The following is a 16,332-nucleotide window of genomic DNA, read 5'->3' on the forward strand; positions in this document are numbered from 1 at the left end:
GAAACAAAAATGAAACTAGAATATCCAACTCACAGACATGTGAGCAACCAAGATTCTATGACTCTAAAGTTCTGTAATACAAAACAAATTTTAAATTATTATTATTGTTACTATTATTATTACTATTATTATTATTATTACTATTATTATTGGGCTTGTGAAACAGGGTCTCACTATGTAGCCCTGTCCATCCTGGAACTTGCTACATAAACAAGACTGGCTTCAAACTCACAGAGAATCACCTGACTGCCTCCGGACTGCTGGGATTAAAGGCATGTCCCCCAACATGCCTGCGAAGAACAGATCATTTAGACTGAAACTTTTTTTTTCAATTAATGTATTATTCTTGCAATAATTTGGAAGTGAATAAAAGAATGCATTGCTATGTTTGTATTGACATTATTCCCTCCTGGGTTTACAATTTGGAAGAACAAAGTATCTTCTCATTAATGAAACCCTCAAAACTTAGCTAAAATTCCATATATGCTTATACAAATAAACACATGAAAATGGGTCACATTTATAAAAGATACTCAATAATGATCCTTTTAAGACTAAGATCTCATTATATGGCCCAGACTGGCATCAAAATTGGTGATCTTCTGCCCCTGCCTCTAAGAATACTGATTTTTTGATAAATGACCTGGTCCTCCTAGTACTTCTCTGTGACTGACTCAACTATGCTATAAAAACTTTAATAACCAACTGGATCTCTTTCTTACAAGCAGGGCACGAAGCCCCAGACTTCTTCAGTCTCCTGGCACAGTGGAAACATGTCGTCAGATGGCTCGTCTTCCCATGAATAATGTTCCCATCCCGAGGCCTTTTTTCACATAAGCTACACGGCTTTAAGACATTCTGGAAATCTTCCATACTTTCTGCTTCAGCTTTCTGCTCAGAAAAAATATCTGTTTGTTCTCTCGTGCTTGAGATGATCTCTTGGCTTTCAGAACTATGAGCCAAATCCAAAAATCCTACTGAGTTGCAAGGGTCGAACCTGGGCTTTTCCTCCTTTAAATATCCATCTTTAGGCCTAACAACAGGAGCTGAAATGGTTCTCCTACAATCGGGAACATCAGTTCCTTCATTGTCCTTCTTTTCAGGTATGGCAGTAATATTAGATGTAGATAGAGAATGAGTTAATTTAGAACAATCCGAATACCAATCCTTTCTCAAGGCCCAGCAACGAAAACAGTACCTCTTGCTTGGAGAATTAAACTTCTTGCACTCCGTACACTGCCACTCATCCTCAGAGGTAAGTTCCACATCAGTGTCATCGCTCAAGGACTTCGAGTCCTCAAGATCATCATCTTTCCCCACCTCCAGCATCTTCTTGTTACTTGTTTTCCCTACTTCACTTGTTTGCTCAGAATTAGCAGCTTCAACTTTTATTCCAACACCTAATTGCTCCGACACGGTCTCATTTAAAAAACCACAAATCATCCGTAGTGTCTGAAACAATGGCAGTACCTATATCTTGATTTGTCTGTAAATCAGTTGAGCCATTACTTTTAGGAATATAGTTGTTTCTCAAATTCCCTAGAAACCACCAAGGCAGGCCAGCAACGTCCCACTCCTCAAAATCAAGGTCAAGCCTAGATGTCTCATCTTGAGATAAATGTTCTATCAAGTCTTCATCTGCTCTGGAGTCTCTGCATTTATGTCGTGAGGTAGGCAGTGTGAGAGTATCCTCTTCTTCAGCTCTTTTTCTGGGATTGGAGTATTCTGTTGCACCGTGCTTCAGTCGGTCTTGACTTGGAAAATCCATAGTGTGATCCTGTGCGAGAGCGAGAGTCTGAGCAGCATCTGTGTTAATAGAAGCTGATGTAACAAGATTCTTTCTTAGCATGTCATAGAGAGGGCTTGGATCTTTCACAGAAAAGCTCTGACATCCAAGTAGATCTCCCAAAAGATCTCCACCACAGTACACCATATGTTGCTCCTATTGATCATAGAGCTGCTTCACCATTATATACTGGCCTAGATAGTGCATTACCTCTTTCATGGTGGATACTTCCCCCTGCGCACCTGCTGCATGCAAAATCTTCAAAAGCTGCAGTTTTGGCCGTACCTGCTGACTAATTTGTTCCGAAGAAATTCTGCAAGCACTGTCAGATGCTGAACACTGGGCCGAGGTGGAATGTGATGTCATTTTGGCAGTGAAGACTCCACACTTAGCAAACTTTGATTCTTCTTTGACCACTGCTGCCTTAAACCACCAACCCCGACTGAAACTTTTAAAGGCATAAAAAAAATAGAAATAAAATTCCTGAAGGATTTCTCACTTTAAGAAATGTATCTTCTTGGTGATTTCAGCTGATAAATTCATCAGAGAGTACATCCTAAAGTAAACCGTTTATTGCACCTGCTATGCAAGACTTCAACTGTGAGCAACCAAGATCCTGATTCAACTGACCCAAGCAATAGGGGATGACTCTCTGAATTACCAGTGCATCTGTAAGGTTTTCTAGTATCTAAAAGACATCAACAAGAATTCATGAGTTTCTCCACTTTCTGCCACACTGTATCAATCACAGCTTCAAGCTGGCTCTGCTAGGGACTAGAGAGATGGCTCAGTGGTTAAGATCACTGGCTACTTTTCTAGAGGATCTAGGTTCAATCCCAGCACCCACAAGGGAGTTCACAACTATCTATACCAGTCTCATGGAATCCAGCACCCTTTTCTGGCCCCTGGGCACCAAGCATGCATATGTCATAAATATAAATGTAGACAAAAAAAAACCCCAATGAACATAAAAATAAAAATAAATACAAAATAATTTTGCAGCATTCATTATCATTTAGTCATCACTGGTAATAAAGTCATTCCCTACTTTTTGTTTGCCTTAGGATCAAGCATGACCTCTTCCCAAAGTACACAGTCACCCACTTCTTCATAGCTCACTGATGGAGAAAGTGACCATGTCCACACTCAAACAAACAACTATCAAAGTAAATGGGACCAGTGTAGGGACGGGTAACCACATCTTCCATGAAGAACTATAGCTATAATTTGATCAAATGTTGAAGCCACAGATAGCTTTCATCAAGATTCATCCCTTTGTTGTTGTTTTGAGGCATGGTCACATGCTCTAGTCTACGCATACCTGCAGCTCACCTTGGATTCCAGACTTGAATTCCAGGTATCCTTCTCTCTTAGGATTTTATTGTTGTGAAGAAACACCATGACCAAGGCAACTCTTATAAAGACAAAAATTGGAGCTGGCTTACAGTTTCAGAGGTTTAGTTCATTAATATCATGGTGGGAAGCATAGCAATGTGCAGGCAGGCATGGTGCTGAAGGAGCTGAGGTGTCCAGGAGACTCTCTTCTGTAAGCAGCCAAGAGGATGCTCTCTTCTGGACTGGGCAGAGCTTGCACACGAGGAGGAGACCTCAAAATCTGCCCCTACAGTGACACACGTCCTCTGAGAAGGCTACACCTACTCCAATAAGGCCACACCTCCTACTAGTGCTACTTCCATGGGCCAAGAATATTCAAACCACCACACCTTCTACTTCCTCCTCCTCCATGTTGAGATTATTAGATGTGAACCACCACCGTTGGCTAAAATTCACCCTTAAACCATCCTTGTAAAAATATATTAGCAGGACTCATCTTTGCAGAGAATTCCTAGCACACCGCAATAAAACCATATCCTTTGGACAGAGAATCTGTATTTTCGTTTTAAATAGGTGATGGTGGCACAGATGGAAAATGGACTGGGGCTTTACTGACTGTGACTGTGGTTCTAGGTCAGCCTCGGTATGCAGGATTCACAAAGTGAAGTTGGAGAAGGAGAACTGAAGTCTAAGAACTTGCAGGTGAACAGGGAAAATTACATTTGAAAAGAAGCGAAACCACACAAGCCCTAGATGCACCATTGGTAAATTCCTCAACTTCCAAAGAAGGATTTCACTGTGTGGACTCTTGCGGGTGGAACAGAGTAGAATAGTTTTGCTTATTTCTTAGCTTCCACAGCAATGGAATTGTGTGGTAATGCTACAGGTATGTGCTGTGTGACAAAACTTTTCCTGGGGACATGCAACACACATCTACCCAAGCTAGATAGGGAACCCACGGCAGACCAAAGTACAGATACCACTGTAGGGCAAAAGGTTCAAGCTCACTTCCAAATTTGAAAGGACACCAAAACCCACCTTAAACCCCTCCAGTCCCTGAGCTTGAAAGCCCACTAATTCCTGAGTTTGAAATCCTACTAATTCCTGGGTTTGCACTGAGATCCCACCAATCCCTACCCTGGAATTCTTCACCCTGGAAAACTCATTCCCCAAGAACCCCTATATAAAGCCTGCCTCCTGTAAGTTCCCCGCTGCTCCTCATGCAAACCACCCTCTTGTGTGTCTTCCAATAAATCTCTTATGTGAGGTTTGTTGTGCAGTGCGATTTTGTGGTATTCCTTGGGTCCCGACTGCTAGAATACCTTTTCTCTCAGAGCTGCAACACTTCCATTGGGGAAACCTTTCCCCCTTAGAGCTGCAACACTTACAACCACCGAAGTCCTATTTGGTGAACCAATGAGTTTTCCTGGGGTTACTTACAGGAATATTGGTTAAGGGTTACTTATAGGAGCTGAAATGACTCAAAGACAGTTGCATCACCAAGGCCCACCCCAGCATGGCTAGCAGCTCACAAAGTTGGGAAACCTGAAACACACAGCACAGTCTGCTAGCAGCTCAAAAGGTTGCAGAGTGTCCATCCCAAGAGACTCCAGTCTTAACCTCTTCCAGGCAGCTCAGCTGGTTTCTGCTTCTTCCAGGCAGTTGGTCTGGTCTTGGAGTCTTCTTTGCAACTTTTCTCCTCTCAGAATCCTCTTGGTAACCCTATTTCATCTGAGACGGACTCTCAACTTTCAATGCTTACTCTGATAGGGAGAGACCTAGTGAATCTATTCAGTTTTAGGGACTTCCTAAAACTATTTTGAGTTGTTTACCTACTTAAGGAGCTTCCCTGCAGGATGAAATGTTCCAGTCTTAGAGGAAACTATTATACAATAGTGTACCAGGAAAATTCTAAAGATTAGAGACTTAGAGTCTTAGTTAGGGTTTTATTGATGTGAAGAGACACCATGATCATGGCAATTCTTACTCAAAAATAAAACAAACAAACAGAACCCATTTAATTGGGGTTGACTTAGTTTTAGAAGTTTAGTCTATTATCATCAGGGCAGGAAGCATGGCAGTGTGCATGCACACAGTGTGAAGAAGGTGTTGAGAGTTCTACATTGTTATCTGCAAGCAACAGAAGGAGACTGTCCACACTGGACATGGACTTCACTTGTGCTTAGCTTGAGCATGGAAGACCTCAAAGCCTGCCCCCCCACACACACACACACGCAGTGGCATATTGTTTCCAACAAGGCCACCCCTCGTAATAGTTCAACTTCCAATGGGTCAAGCATTCAAACACATGAGACTATGGAGCTATTCCCACTCAGACCACCACACTTAGCCTGTAAAGTGCCTACTGTGCAAACATGAGGACCCTAGTTCAGATCCCCAGCACCCAGCTTAAAAACATGGCATACTCATACACATCTGTAACTTCAGCACAGGGAGGCAGAGACACAGGCAGATGCCCAAAACTGACTGGTCAACCAGTCTCATCAATCTGGGAGCACCGGGTTCTTCAAGAGACGCTGTCTCAAAAGATAAAGTGAAAAGTGTTCAGTGAAGACAACTGACATCCACTTTGACCTCTACATACACACATGCATAAAACACACTCATGCAAACACACATACACACACACACACTGGTGCTAATATCTCTCTCTCTCTCTCTCTCTCTCTCACACACACACACACACACACACATGCACATGCACACACACACACACATGCGCACGTTGCTACTAATATGTGACTAGCTTAGGGTGGTACACTAAGCATTCCAGGCTCCTAGCAGCCCTGCCAACAAAAGGAGGCAGACAGCAGTGACAAAGAGGAAGTATTAGAGCTTCCCTAACCCAGGAGGGCCTTCCAGAAGCTTCCTCTCTGCCTCCTTCCTTCCCCAGCCCATGAGGTGTGGTTTCCGGAGCCTCACCAGTGTCTAGAATCAGTCTTTCCTATTCTGTTCCCACCACTCCCTGTGCATGCTTTATAGCAACAGTGAGCAAGGGACTCCATGGCCCATCCCAGAGCTGACCAATTGGATAGTCTTGAGCTCCTAAGAGAGTCAAGGATTCCATCAGGGGTGAGACCTTGCTGCTCTCTGCTTGATGAATGAACTGAAGGAGAAGCTTGGAGAGTTAGACAGGAAGCCAGCTGTGCAGTTGTCTGGGCTCTTCCTGCCACAAAGCAAGAGTATTACAGACAGTGGTCTTCCAGTGCATTCTCTGACCCATGGTTCCCCTATGCCAGTATTCCCTTCTTTGTGGCCTCTTACATTGCAAGGTCTTAGATACTTTTGTTTTTAAGGGGAAAGGATGAAAGCCTTAAGACATTTGCAAGATCCTATTCTTGGCACTGTATCAAATTCTGGGGGAGGATGGCCCTGGAGACAGGGTGGGGTGAGTTCAAAACGTTTCTAACATGTTCTGGCTCTGGGCCCAACATTGTTGAAACTGCTCAGAGGAGACCCAGAACACTTGGATTCGGGGCTTTAAGACTATCTTTGTTTAGATGTTCAAATTTGTTTGAATAGTTTCTCAAGCAGAAACAAGGAAAGAACTTGAATAGAATTTTTCCCCCACAAAACAAATCTTTTCCCAAGCCTGGCCGACCAATTCACTCCAACATGGTATTCTTATCTTTATTGAGTGTTTATCCAAACAAGTAAAAGATGCAAGGTTCATCTGAGATTTGTATCCTCTAGGTTTTTAACAGGAACTAGAATTTATCATTTTGTTTGCTGTTACATTTTAAGTCTTGCATGTATCTTATCTCTTCTTCTTTTTAATGATCCTTTCTTGGGAAAAGGAACAGGCTCAGTATAAAGTCTAGGCTAGCTCTAAGCTTGGAGTCTTCCTGCCTCAACTTTCCGAGTGCTGGAATTGCACCCTGACCTCCAGCCTGGCTTTTGACAGTCCTTCCCCTTACATATGTGTTTCTCAAGTACAGGCAAGAAGCTGGAGGCCCAGCTGCCTGAGGGAGCTGTAAGGAAAGGATGCTCTTCTTTCTTTTTAACAATTTATTTACTTTTTATTTCTTTTTACATGCATTGGTGTTTGGTCTGCATGTATGTCTGTGTGAGATACCAGATCCTGGAGTTACAGACACTGTTGATCTGCCATGTAGGTGCTGGAAATTGAACCCGGGTCCTCCGGAAGAGCAGCAAGTGCTCTTAACCACTGAGCCATCTCTCTAGTCCAAAAGCAGGGATTCTTAAACTTTTCCTCTTGCAACCCTTTTCATTTGTGAAATTTTTACATGGATCTGGACATACAGGTATATATAATAGTCATACACATCAACTATTTACTGATAATGAATCGTAATTCATTTTAAAGCAATGCTTTGGTATTTTCATCATTTATTAAAGAAAAAACAAATTTTCATGCTAATGAAATATGCTTATTTATACATAAAAAATTAAATCTTGGGTAAATATTTAATATTGTGGGACAGTATTTTTCATTATTTCTACATTTTAGAATTGATTGATTTTGACTTTATAATTCTAAGAATAAATAAATACTTAGCAGACAGTGACAAAGGTATATTGACAGCAATTTCAGAAATGGTTGGAAATTCATTACGTGATTTTTCTTAGGAAAGTTAAGTCAGCAATTCAAAGAGCACTTTTTGAAGCCAAACATTTCAACATAATGAAACCCAGAGCTGTATGGCTTTGACATTTACGTGCTGAGAGGCATAATGGTCAGATAACATTGCAAGTTTTTGTCTTCTGAAGTGAGACGGCTATGTTGCTAGGAAAGCAGAGAACTCTAGGAAAAGCTCTGTAGTTCAAAGCACACAAGAGTCTTAGCTCTGAGCCCAGGCGCTTTGCTGGGCACTCCTTAGTCTTGCCAGCACGACACATATCTTCTACTGTTGCCAAACACTGGGTGAGCGCCAGCTCAAGAAGCTTTGGTTTTAGATTTAAGAGCTGATGAGGCACGGAGCTTGGATGCCAGTGTAGGTGTCTGCTTCCAGCCTGCCAGTGTGATCTGCTACGGGTTTACCACCTGGGGTTCTGGTAGGGAAAAGACGCAGTTTCATAGTGTTTGTGGTTCCCATGATATAAATATCCCCACCATGGCTAATCGCAAGCTGCCAACTTGATTGCACTGAACAAACTTGTTAAGAAGTGTACCAAATCTACTCTTTCTGGCATCAGTTGTCATCATCAGCTCACCAAGATCACCTTGTGTACTAACGCCATCAAATACCCTGAGGAGCCTAGCACACTGTCTTGTCACCTGACCCTCTGTTCTTCAGTACAGTCATTCCCACGGAGGTCCATCCAAGAACAGCCATTGGAGGAGCCCAGCCAGGCACTACCCTGGAGGTTTACATGGTGTTTCTAACTTGACTCGCCCATAACCATTTCAAGGAGACACTACTGTTTTCCTTACTTCATTAAAAATGAATTTAGAGGTCTGGAGAATTTAAGTGGTTTGGTGAAGATCACATAGAATACAAGTGAAGTGTGTCTAGACTAAGGCTAGACCAGACTCTTGCACCTTGCAGGGGACCTTTAGAGAAGGCATTGAGAAGTTAATGAAGACCGGAAAGAAGCAGTTTTAGACAAGTGCTATGGGACAGATATTGTTTTCCCTATATGATACCAAACATTGGTTACCTGAACTGGTGATAGCAGACATTGTAAACATCAAGATAGGGATGGCTGTGTTTACATTTTTTTTTAATCTGAACTTTCCATGGATGTGATGATGTACAACATTAATCCCAGCACTTGGGAGGCAGAGTCAGGCAGATCTCGGAGTTTGAGGCCATCATGGTCTATAGAGTTCCAGGATAGTTAGGGCTACATAGAGAAACTCTATCTCATTAAAAGCCAAACCAAAATCAAAACCTAACCAAAACTCAAAATCAAACAAAATTTTAGACATTTTAATAAGGCAGTTCTGATGGAGAAACAGATGTCTAGAATTGAGTCCACAGTCTGCTACCAGAAGCTTCATCTCTGAAACAATGTCATTTTGAGTCTTATGGTCAAAAAAGAGATAACTTAATTTATTTTTTAATTAATTAATTTTGAGACAAGGCTTCACTATGTAGCCCTGGCTGTCTTGGAATTCACTATGTAGACTACACTGACCTCAAACTCACAGAAATCTCTGCCTCTGCCTCTGCCTCTGCCTCTGCCTCTGCCTCTGCCTCTGCCTCTGCCTCTGCCTCTGCCTCTGCCTCCTGACTGCCTGGATTAAAAACATGCACCAGCATATCCAGCTTTTGATAACCAATTTTTGAAAAGTATTTTTAGATTTATTTATCTCATTTTATGTGTATGTTTTGCCTGTATGTGCATACATGTGTGCCAGGGGCCTGGGGGAGCCCAGAAGGGGGAGTCTGGTTCACAAAAACTGGAGTTAGGGATGGTTCTAAAACCACAAGTGTTCTTCCCTGCTGAGCCACCTCCCCAGACCCTACAACTAATTTTTAAACAAAATTCATGGGCCTTAAAAGCATGTCTAGGAGCCAGGCAGTGGTGGCACATGCCTTTAATCCCAGCACTTGGGAGGCAGAGACAGGCAGATTTCTGAATTCGAGGCCAGCCTGGTCTACAGAGTGAGTTCCAGGACTGCCAGGACTACACAAAGAAACCCTGTCTCGAAAAGCCAAAAAAAAAAAAAAAAAAAAAAAAAAAAGAAAGGAAGAAAGAAAAAGAAAAACAAACAAACAAAAAAAGTATGTCTAGGGGCTAGAGAGATAAGAAAAAGAAAGGAAGAAAGGGAGGGAGGAAAGGAGGGAGGGAGGGAGGGAGGGAGGGTGGCAAACAGGTGTGCTGGCCTGTGATTGAAATTCCAGTACTGAAAAGATAGACTCACTGGCAGCCAGCAAGGCTATGAACTCTTGGCCAGTGAGAGATCCTTTCCCGGGAGGGAGAGGTGGCAGGCAGGCACACATACAGTCACAGTCACACACAGCCCCATAGTTACCCCACACACTAAGAAAGGCATGCCTGTGGTCTACAATAGAGGTGTGGTGATGCATTCCTCTAGCCACAGAACTTGAGAGGCTAAAGATGGGAGATAAAGAGTTTGAGGCTAGCCCAGGCTACATAGCAAGACTTTGTTAAAAAACAAGGGTGGGGGAGGAAATGTGTCAACTGGTTGTCCCCACAGTGCCGAGAGGCCCTGAGTGGCTCATGATGGTTGTCCCCACAGTGCCGAGAGGCCCTGAGTGGCTCATGAGCCTGGCACTCCTTCTGTCCCTCTGCAGCCTTTGATCAAGTTATTTCTCCTGTTTCTTTGGCTTTTTTATTTCTTCTGACTTTAAGGCTTCAACAGATGGACTAAACATCATTGCCCAGGCCCCTCTGAGGGTCCTCATCTAGCATGGAATTGGGTGCATTCAGAAACAGGCCCGAGGAAGTTTTTCATGAAAACCACAAGCTTGCTTAGGTTAAGAATTGCTGTGCGAGAAATCAAATCCTCTTCATTCTGCTCTGACCAGAAAGAATGTTGAGAAAGAAGAGCCTGGTTCTGCTTCCCCGTGGATGTGATAAAAACCTTAAGTAGTACAACTTGTGTAAGAAGAATTCCTTGGGTGCACTTACTATAAACAAAGGGTCCTTGGCACGAACAGAGAACTGAACAGCTGCAGCTGCAAGAGATTTGCTTAGACAACCAAAACATTAAATACTCTTGGGGGGAGGGGGGAGGGAGAGGGAGAGGGAGAGAGAGGGAGAGGGAGAGGAAGAGAGGGAGGGGGAGGGGGAGGGAGAGGGGAGGGGGAGAGGGGGGAGGGAGGGGGAGGGGGAGAGGAAGAGGGAGAGGGAGGGAGAGGGGGAGGGGGAGGGGGAAGGGGAGGGAGAGGGAATGTCCATCTTCTTTCTACATCTCTGTAGCCCTTCTAGGACTAAGTGTGCCTATCTATGGATGAAAGGAACACTAAGGATGACTGGATTTTCCCTTTATTTCTTTCAAGTTAAGTAAACACCAGGGTCTGAGGTTAAGTCACTAGACATAAATCAAATAAATAAAAAAGAGGACACTGGTGGGACTTGAGCTCCCCTGAGGATATTATACAAGCTAGTGGGAGTGACTGATGCAGTAAGAATCGCCTTTTAATGAGATTATTGTGGGTCCACATTGGAGTCAGCTTACTTAATGTGGGAAAACCTAGGGAAGCAATAACACAGCATCATGTACTTCTTGGTCATCTTGCTCACCCTATGGCACTGCAACTATCCAGACTCAGTTTCCTCAGGCACCACCATGAAGTCAACCGGACCTTGTTTCATGTCTCTGCAGAATTCGATTAATCATATGCTGCTAAAATAACTGCCACATGCTCAAAGCATGAAATATGTAATTTCACCTTTTAGTGGTACAACAAATGTACATTTAACTGTGCTTATCTCTGCATAAAAAGGAACTTTTAAAGCATGATGTCAATTTCCCTTTATTTCAAGTCAAGCAAACATAGAGGTCTAAGATTAAGATTACTAGACCATACTAGTAGATTTTACCCCAAATTTTACTAGTTTCTACTAGAAGTACTATTGTTATTATTTTGGAACATGGAATTATCAAATTATGACTTTTCAATTTCAAGAAAGTGTCTCCTGAGCCATCACGAACTCACTTTCATCCCACACTGGACTCAAACTCTTAATTCTTGGGCCTCAGTTTTCCCAGTGCTGGTATTAAAGGCATGTGTCACCAATCTTCACAATCCATTATCGTTTTTATTTTTAATAACAAGCATGTATCATCTCTGAAATAAAATCATCACTATGTCAAACATCTGGATGTAGAGGTAACAGTGTCAACATCAAATAATGACTAATTGTTACAGTTAGAACAATACAAGTTAAAACCATAACATAATACTGTTCTGTGTCAACGATCCTGATTGCATGGCTGCAGGAGGATAAAGCAGCAACCACACCGAATGCTGGAGCAGACGCAGCAAGATTAAATCATTACACATCACTGGAGGCTGCAAGGGACACAGCCACTCAGGGGTGGCAAGCACTGTTAATAAGTTAAACACACACTTGGTAAATGACCCAACAGCTCCAATTCTAGGAAAAGGGAGGCACTTATTTTCATACAAAAATCACACACAATTATTTGTGGTTGATTTATTCACAGCCAGTGCCATCTGGAAGCAGCTCTTATCCTTCAACTGGTGAATGGATAGCCGTGCCACACTGGTGCGGTGCAACACTTGGCTGCAACAAAGTCAAATGCATATGTGCAACTCTGTGAATGAAAGCCAAAGGCATTATGCTAAGTGAAAGAAGCCAGTTGTCAAAAACTCTATGTTCCCTTTTATATGATGTGGAAAAAGCAGCAGTGGCAGAGGGTTGGAGAACACAGTCTGATGGCAGACGAGAAAAGTGGAAGCCGTAGGGAAGTCATTGGGGATGGAACAGCGAGCTGTGTCTCTTGACTGTGGCATTGCTCACACATCTCTTAAGTACCTGTCACTCTCAGAGATCTGTGCATCAAAATGAGCATGATTGTATGTAAATCTAAAAATACCGTTTCAAAAAAGAAACATGCTATCAACATATATACTCAATTCATGTTTTCTCTTTAGACATCTCTTCACAAGTGAGCTCTCATTCTGTCATGCTGGGGATGCAATCCAGGGCTGTGTGCATGCTAGGGAAGTTCTGCTGACGAGCTACATCGCCAGGCTCCTCACACCTCACACCATGGCCTTGCTATGTCAGGTCAGGAGAAGCAGCTTTGAAACTGGCAGTCGCTCTACTGAAACCAGAAGGGTGATGGACCTGTGATATTCTTGTTTCCTGAGGGAAGTCTGGGAGTCCAGAGTTACATTTAGGAAAACTCTGTATAAGTGCAGATGGGTGAGGCAGAGGCCAACGCTTCATAAGGGAAGCCAGGCACTCATAAGCACACGCCATATTGTGGATGGCATGTGCCAAGCCTTAACAACAGCCAACTCTCCTTTCATACTGCAGGAACCAACCCCTTGCCTTGTTCAGTCATGTCTGCCTTAAGTTTCTCAACTTCTTCCATGTACAAACACTGGATAAACAGGTGTTTTACAGCCAGGGCAAGATGCCTCTCCTGACAGGTTTCTGGACTGAACTCAGTGTATCTGCTTAGGCTCAAACACGTAACTCATAATGCTATACTAGGCAGTACTAGAGTATCTGAGGGTACCCCCCTCAGTTGTAAGCACTGTAAAGCTAACATCATTGTGTACACACACACAATGTATATATACAATAATAACACATGTTTTTATTATTATTATTATTATTCTGTAAAATTGCTTCAGGTTGCTTTTTTTTTAAGTTTATGTGGAGACTAGAGGAGCAGTAAGAATGAAGCCAGAAGCCAGGTGTGGTGACTCACACCTTTAAGCCCCACACTTGGGAGGCAGAGGCAGGGGGATTTCTGAGTTCGAGGCCAGCCTGGTCTACAGAGTGAGTTCCAGGACAGCCAGGGCTACACAGAGAAACCCTGTCTTGAAAAAACTAAAAAAAAAAAAAAAGAAGTCGGAACAAGAAAAAGGGGAGAGATAGAAGGGGACCAAAGTAACAATTCAGAAGCAAAGAAAAGGGAGATTGGGGGAGGGGACCCCTAGGTAACAATACAGAGGGCTGCAAACCTGACTGAAACTGGAAGGCTAAACTTTTCTTTGTCAGATCCATTTTTTTTCAGACTCTCTAAGGAAGAATCCTACTCTATACACTGTATTACTGTTGAGTTCTATTGAAGAGTGGACCTAAGAAATTAGGTCTTGCAAATAAGAGGTACAGACAAGCTGCTCTGTGTAAACAAGCCTGGGTAATGATTATGGTAGACTAGATTGTCTTAATGAAGTGGCCATTTCACACAACCACTCACTCAAGGTCCAAGATAATGGGAACTACAGTTCCCAAGTGCTTCCTGTCCAGGGTCTACCTTTGCACTAGACCACCTCTTTCTTCCTGCCGGGAGCCTAGCAGTCTGGGAGCTCTTGTTCTGTTCCTTTGAGTCTGTAATTGTTAACCATGGCTGCCAAATGCTTCAAGTGCCACTACAAGGAGGTCGTTGTCCCAAAGAGTCATGGTTTCTATGTGTCAGCTACAGTCACTGACTAGCTGGGTGGCTCTGAGCATGTTACCTGACCTTCCCACTAGGTTGCTGATGCAGATCTGGCTACAATGTTGGAATGAGTTATGTAAAATAGTACACACGAAAGTTTGCATTAGAATTCATTAACTTGCCTGGTGGTGGTGGCACACACCTTTAATCTCAGCACTCAGGAGGCAGAGGCAGGTGGATCTTTGTTAGTTGGAGTCCAGCCTGGTCTACAGAGAGAGTTCTAGGACAGCCAGGGCTACACAGAGAGACCCTGAAAAGGGAAAAGAAATCACTAAACTCAGGGCTGGAGAGATAGTTCAGTAGTCAAGATCACTTACTGCTCTTGCAGAGGTCAGGGCTTGGTTTCCCAGCACCCACATACATGGCAGCTCATGGTTCTTTGTAACCACAGTTCCAGGGGATACAATACTCTGTCTCTTCTGGCCTCTAAGAGCTCCAGAATTAAATGTGGTCCACATACAGACATGCAGGCTAAACACTTATGCATATAAAATAAAAATAAATAAGTCATAAATCACAAACTCCTTTGCCAAGAGGCAGGGAGAGGCAAGTTTTAAGAGCTTTTTTAGGCACTGTTTGTAAGACAAAAGAAAGTCACACAAGCCCTGTCAAGGCTGCTCTGAGCTTTGTATGGCTGTATGGCCACAGTATTAGCATCTTCATAAGATGACTACTTTTGTAATTATCTTAATTAACAATATATGGATGAGTAGAAAATTTTAAATTTGTAATTAAACTGCAAGCTGTAGTCAATGGAACACTGGTAGTTTTAACCATAATTTTTAAGGTTTTTTTTTTGTAACGTTAGGATAATATCTATAACCTTGGGAAAGCAAAACCCAAGTTTAAAACAATTTATTATCTTTAAAATCAATATTAGAAGCATTACCATCATATTACAAAGTTTGGCTGCCAATTAATAACTATGAATACTTATTAAAGCAAGCTTTAATGCTTTAATAAAGAGGCATTGCTTTAAATCTTATCTTAAATTTTACATTTTAGGATAGGAACCACATTAATTATTATCTAAACTAGAAATATCTTTAGAGACCCAGCCTCTTGACCTGCCTTATGCCACGTGTCGGAAGGACTCTAAATTTGAGTTATCAAATTTAATACTAACCATCTGTAGCAATGTAACAATTATTAATCTTAACCAACAACTTATGAGCTGAATGTGAAAACATGCAGAGCACATTATCAATAAAAAAGAACCAAATGAAGCAGTTACATTTAGACCATTTAGAGAATATTATTTTTGTAGCTATAATCATAGAATAAAAGGCACTTTCCCATTGTCAAACACATTCATCATGAATCATTTATCAGCTTTTTTACTCTAAAACTAAGAGGCTGTGTACTCACCCTTTTTTCCTAAAACGAACAGTTTTTCTAGCAGGGGCCCTCCTGCCATGTGTCTGATTCCTGGCTGAAGCACGTGGCACTCTCAGCTTTGCAGATAAAGTTTTTTTATACCATCTTTATTATCTAACATAAAACATAGAACATTTATTTATACAGACTGGACACAAACATACATGAATTGAACACGAGAACAGATTGATGCACCAGACATTAGACAAGACACAAAAGGGGACAGAGTACTCCTGCTATAAGGCCCAGAGAGAACAAAGTATGGCACTCCTGAAATTTCTCTCTGCTTTTTGGGACATTTTCCTCCCTCATGATGTAATCCGCCTGATTACTAATTTCCTTTTAATAAACCCTTTCTTTTTTCATGCCTAAAAATGTAGCTTTGGAGAGCCACGGCCTACCGCCTGTTACAGTTCCCAGCTCCTGTTAAGCTTCACTGCTGAACCTAAGTGAATTAGCGCTCGGGTTTAACGCTATTTCAGCTTAGCCCATACCGACCTTCTCTGGTATGAATTTTCTTTAATTATTTTCTTCTTCTATGGAGCTCCAAACCAGCAGTGTCTCTTCCAAATGTCTTCTGCCGTTTCTCAGTCCCACGTTGGTTCGCCAAATGTTGTGTCTGGCCAGCAGATCACAGGTTTGGGTTTTAGCCTGGAAAAGCATTTTGGAAACCTGGAAGAGAAGAGGGGCTGGGCTGCGCAAGATAAGGAAGGAACCAAGACAAAGGTCTCTC

General features: G+C 42.4%; 1 pseudogene; it reads right to left on the minus strand.

The window, feature by feature from the left end:
* Positions 1-407: 407 nt before the first annotated feature.
* On the minus strand, positions 408-2,179 carry LOC110309508 (protein Mdm4 pseudogene; annotated as a pseudogene).
* Positions 2,180-16,332: the final 14,153 nt, after the last annotated feature.

This window comes from Mus caroli, unplaced genomic scaffold (assembly GCF_978045245.1).
Source record: "Mus caroli unplaced genomic scaffold, Mus_caroli_1 scaffold_12, whole genome shotgun sequence".
NCBI lineage: Eukaryota > Metazoa > Chordata > Mammalia > Rodentia > Muridae > Mus > Mus caroli.